Source organism: Tribolium madens, unplaced genomic scaffold (genome assembly GCF_015345945.1).
Source record: "Tribolium madens isolate multiple individuals breed KSU strain unplaced genomic scaffold, Tmad_KSU_1.1 Scaffold_3;HRSCAF=73;Tcas5.2_LG2, whole genome shotgun sequence".
Taxonomy (NCBI): Eukaryota; Metazoa; Arthropoda; class Insecta; order Coleoptera; family Tenebrionidae; genus Tribolium; species Tribolium madens.
This window is the reverse complement of record NW_025401006.1, coordinates 6,971,780-6,977,779: the sequence shown is the minus strand read 5'-3', so window position 1 is coordinate 6,977,779 and position 6,000 is coordinate 6,971,780. Positions and strand designations below refer to the sequence as shown.

The 6,000-nt window shown below is 33.9% G+C and overlaps 1 non-coding gene across 1 annotated transcript; it reads right to left on the bottom strand.

Annotated features, from left to right (window-relative positions):
* Positions 1–950: 950 nt before the first annotated feature.
* Positions 951–1,022, bottom strand: Trnaa-cgc. Its single transcript has one exon. It is a non-coding gene; the product is annotated as a tRNA-Ala (tRNA).
* Between the last annotated feature and the right edge of the window lie 4,978 nt (positions 1,023–6,000).

Genomic DNA, 6,000 nt, shown 5'->3' with positions numbered 1-6,000 from the left:
TGCTCTTAAGCATATCCGACGCCGCACCGTTGTAATGATTAATGATCATATCCAAGTCATGAATCAGCAGTCGAGTAAACAAATAAATATAAACAATATCTTCATGAGTAACTCAGTCTTCGCCTTTTCTTCAAACCCCTTATCCTCTTAATAGTCTAAAATCGCGTCAGATAAAAGAGCATACGAGCAAATTAGAGTGGGAGCGAGCGAGCGAGCAAGAAGCTATTCTCTTCCTTCCTCTTCTTAACTTGACGCGGTGTATAAACATCTCGTTTGCAAATGCATACATAAAGACTGCATATAACTTACAGTGGCACTGATCCTTGTCTGTTTGCGACGTTGCCGCCTTTCGTCTTATCCTCTTTCTCGCTTGCACCCATCGCAAACACTCGCCTCTCTACTCGACCGTGATACTATTCTTATTTTTATCCCCTACCACTTGTTTATCCGTCTTTGTCCGGCGCTTCCTTCGCAGTTTAACCTGTGATCAAAGTACGTATGAACCGCATTAGTTCCCCTCGAATTGCTGGCATCCCCACCCATCGGTTAGGTTCGTTTTAACCGGAGCGCCCTTACATATTGCATCACTGTTGCATCACATCCCCACCGCCGGTTCTTCATTTGCGACCGAATCAATACGCTTTTCGGACAAATTCGGCTTCAGCCGACAGATAATATCGCAGGATCAGGGCAATCGCGAGTGTGACGAGTGTCACCCTTATGTTAACCCCACGCCGCCGCAAATCAAACCAATCAACACTACTTGACATGCTTCAAACGAACTTATTCCAGGAAAGCTCATATCGGGGCGAAAATTATTTTGCAGAAAGTACTTAAAACAAATAATTTCAAACCTTGGAATTAACTAAAGGACAAACTTGAGAATAGTTAAAGGAATAATAATAATTAACAACAAAAAAATATATAGCAATTATGTGAAAAAAGGAAGCTGGAGGAGCTGGGATTTGAACCCAGGACTTTCAGCATGCGAAGCAGACACTCTACCACTGAGTTACACCCCCGATAATCCACTCAATATCTACACTCTATTTATATATCGGACTATAATTAAATTTGATACCATCATTGATCTATAGAATAATTTAATTGAGAATAACAAAATGTATTAGTAGTTTCTTACAATCCTCCCATGAAAAAAACTTTTTAAAAATACGATGTTTAGTATAGGTGACGTCTTCTCACTTATGTAAAAAAGGTTGCATATTTATTATTGCCTACTGGAAACCATTCTAGTTTTATCCCTAATACTACTACAAGTACCTAAAAACTCATTATTTCAATTAAATTATTGTTTGCCTAATTTTTTGTAAACTTGAAAACTTAAAAAATGCAACACTTTTAAAAAGCAATTACACCCCTAGTGAAAAGGTATATGTTTTCATTTTAAATCATGGTTCTTGTAATAAAAACAATTTACTTTAAAAAATAATAAAATATCAATTAAATCGTCACCGTTTAAATTTTAATACCGACTCGTCTAATTTCATTATTCGAAAATCAAAGCAACGAAATGAACCTTAATCTCATTTTCACTTTTCCTTTTGTTTCCATTTACGCACCAGCTTTTCCAGCTCCTCCAGACATCGAAGTAAACTAAAGAGGGGAATACCTATCACCCTTCCACAACCCTGACGTTTATTTGCTTTCTTAGAAAGACGTGACGATCTACTTTAGATATTAACTTTAATTACTGAAAACCCGATGACTTTAGAAATGTTTTTCGCCACTTTGCTCAAAGTTGGATTTCCGACTCGACGCATAGGTTTGATATGAGATGTAGCATTGTGTCGTTTACACAATATAATAAAGCGAAATTAATTACGTCTTCGTTGTAATTTGCTTCGAATTTCAGTTGACAGCGTAGTAGAACATACCCCATTTATCAATCTGTCTGCAGTGGCAAGCAATGCAAACTATACGATGTCGCCATAATTTAAACTTACTTGCTATACAGGGTGACCCAAGCAAAACTTTACAAGAATAAACTAATTGTTGACATCAAGAAATTTCTTAAGGTTGCATTGCGGTGAAATTTAGTACGCTTACAAAACACGAGATGGGGCTCCCAATGACAGAAGAGGCGAGGGCAAGAAGAATGATGTGATAAAAATGAGCACGCATAATAAAGCTATGACGGAACTCATCATTTGACATTGAATTGCGAAATTATACGACATGAATATCATTTCTACCTAGTTCCAAGTACATAACGGCGCGAATCCCGATTTAGACGTCATAAAATATTAAATAATGGAAAGTCGGTGAAAACCCGCCTCCATATGTACCGATTCGTCTATTATTCGAATGAATAAATGTGAGCGATTTTTCCCGTTAGCAAATACGATTTTTTGAATAAAGATAGAATTATAATTTTTTTTAAAGAAAAACCAATACATTATGTGGATAAACAACAACAAAAGCTAGCAAAGTGCCAGGTTTGGCAGTGATATCGACCCATGGAGACAAGTGTGGAAAACTCCAAGGGAGAGAAGGAGAGAGGCGCCTAAGAGTTGACCGCCCACAGCGTCGCGGCGCCACGACTTGTTGGATTCCGACACACTTCTCATGTCGCACCGGATTATTACTGTTTGTAGAAGCTGCATTTATTGGAGCGCAGAGATGTTCTCTTAGTTGCTCCAAAGACGATCAAAGAATAAAATTTCAGAAAAGATATATACCTACATAGGTAGATAAAAAGAAAAAAAATATTTATTTTAACATTGTCAGTTTTATTAAGTTATTGCACATTTATTGCAAGTTTAACATAACAAAATGAGTTATTTTCTTACGTTTTACCCTTTCGTATTATATTTTGTTACATTGTTATATTTAAGTCTTTGATGAGTGTTGGCATTCTATTTCTCCTTCTCAACAAATTATTATCATTCGATTTCTTATGTTGCGCAAAATGTCCAGTGTCAAACCGAAATAGAAACAAAAAGCTCTTATGCTTTTTTATCCGCTTTCCCATAATTATGAATTTTTCACTTGTTTGTTCTTAAGTTCTTTCTCTTTCTTATTATACTTTGCGTTCATATTTGCTCTTATGCGCTCTCTCTCTCTCTCTATCTCTCTTATTATATCTACTTATTAGAACATGTGCACATGCACACTTAAGTGGAACGTTATGCCGCTACGTCACCACGCCGCCGACAAGCTTTTACACTTTTTTTTTAAATTAATTTTTCAAAATTTATTTGTTGTATTTTTACAACATTTTTGTACTTTTCGAAATCTTTTAAACCCTTAAAAGACCATGCAAATGGTTCAATTTTTAAGTTTTAAATTTTTTCGATATATTCATAAAAAATATTAAATAAACATGCATAAAAACATTATAACAGTATTGCCGCAATTTACAAAATAAAAAAAGAAAAACTTGCAAATCTTCTGAAGTTATTTTATTACCATTACAAAATAATTTTGCCTGATTTTGTTCCGGGGGGAAGATTATAACCTCAATCCCCACCCCCTCGCTGCGCCACTGTATAAATACATATACACTGTTATGTTTACATAGGTACTTTACCTTTGGTTACATTGCTTGCTTTTTTCTTATGTCACTTTTTTTTAAAATAAAAGCAGAAATAGAAAGAAAAAAAATGATAGAACAAATGTTTTTTCCACTAGACAATCAAGTCCTAACAAAGTGGCTGTGCTCTAGGTGAAACGACTCTTGTAAAAGATAAAAAAATTCCGATTTCAATTTTTATTATTTGAGGTTTGCTTGGTTAAAGACTAATTTCTAACACAATTTTAGTTTTGAAATATCAAGTATGCCTTGGAAATTTTTGAAAAACCTATATTTTTGTTAGATTAATGTTTTTTTATGTGACAAATAAAAAATAAAATTAACATCTGGGCCCGTATAGCAAATAATTTTAAAATTATCGGCCTATGATTTTTCATTTTTTTATCCAAAATAGTTACTTTTTAGTAACAGATACCTTGAACAGTTATTTAGAAAAATTGTTTAGAATTAACATTTAGGTCCGTATATCAAATTTTAAAAAAACATCGGCCAACTTTGATCTTTTATATTTTTGTTAATTTCAATGAAATCAAAGAATTTTATTTTTAAAAGTTCTTTTATTATTAATATAAAAAATTCAGAAAATTTACAAAAAGAAAATTAAACACATTTTTTACAAATTTCTACAATTTTTTACAAAAAAATAAAAAATTATAGTTAGCCGATAATGGTATAAGAACTTAGATGTTGATTCTAAACAATTTTTCTTAATAATTTTTGGATGTATTTGCCACATAAAAGACACTACCCGGCAGAAAAATAAGTTTTTTGCAAGTTTCCAAGACATACTTGAATTTTCAAACTAAAATTATGTTAGAAATTAGTCTTTAACCATCAAGCAGAGCTAAACAATATTTAATTCATCTATCCGGGGACACACTGAATTATGAAAACCTAAATATAGCAAAAATTGTCTTATGCGTTCATAATTTGCAAAAGTTATTTGCATTTTGTTCTTTCGAAATAAGTTGGAAGTAAACAATTTTTGCTTAAAATATTTATTTTTGAAAAAAAAACAAAACTAATTGATCAATACTAAAGAAGTATAAAATTGTAAACGTTTCTCAAAAATAAAATGTTTTCAAATGTTTTTAAGTTTTGCAAAATTTTTAATTTTTTTTCAAATGCCAACCCACTATAAAACTTTTTTTTTAGAAGAGATTATGATCTAAGAATTAGATCTACATTTTATTTAATTTTTAACGAAAAAGTATTTTACATAAGTTGCTATTTTGAGAAAAAAATTAGTCTATAAAAACTTTTTCCTTATTTTCACCTAGGGAGCCATCCTCCGAAATCTTTCAATGTTTTTTCAGAACACTTGTATAAATTAAAGTAAAAGAATCGTTATGCAGCCAATAATACACCTGAAAACGCCGACAGATAGCTGGGAATTGTAAACAGTGTAAACGCCCCAATTAGCTATAGATCTTATTTCGAAGAGCGACCCCCTTTACTTTTCGCTGTTCTATTCAGATTCGTAAAGCTCCTGTTCTCTGAAAGTGGTTTCGGGCAACGCCAGATGGTGTATAAAGCAAAACTGAAGTCTGGGATTCCGGATAGGGTGCGGGAGTTGAACTCCGGAGCGATACATCACCACTCCCCCACCTACATTCACTCTGCACTCACGGAAAATTGAGTTCGCTGTATTTATTACCGCAGCTATCTAGTTTATATTATACGAAGATGTAACTGCCAACGTTCCTTGCTTATTTGCTTACGCAGTGATAAATATTTCGCACTAGAAAAATTTATACACGCACATTCTCTCAAATTAAAACTATAAGCAAAAAAAAGCATAAAAATACACTTTTAAACCTACTCTAAATTAATATTTTTGCAAAACTTAGCCGATACAAGTTATACATTATCTCAAAATTGTTATAACCACTAGAACACTGTCAAAATAAAAAATAACAATGTTGTGTGAGCGCCATCTACCGGCAATCTTAATTATAAATTTACGCCTTAACTATCAGGAATTTTTTCTTCTTTGTTAACGTCTAGACTGAGTAATTGATAAGCGATAATCCCGTAGGCTGCCAGACGCCTGTCTGTTTATTTCGGGTTGATTAATCAACGCGTAAAAGTGTTTAATTTGACCTAGTCGGGCTTATTTAATAAAAGTCCGCCTACGTCGCCCCATCTAATTCACTCCAAGGATGTGCTGCATGTGGGTTATCCTGTTTGTTTCCCACGTAGCGTCGAGATTTTGAGGCAAAACAATTTGGGAAAGCGTCACGTTTTGTACGTACTTTTCTGTAGTCCTGTTACCGTTGGCGCCGCCTCGGTGTTATCCCTGGGGAACACGAGAGGTTAGCGAGAGTCTGCGTCGTAGCAATTCGGCATATCCTGTAGGATGAGTCCCTTCCTTCCACACGAAGAATATTGCTACTAGCAGCCGGGGAAAAGATAATGGAATTGGATAGGGAGTGAACTTTATTTTG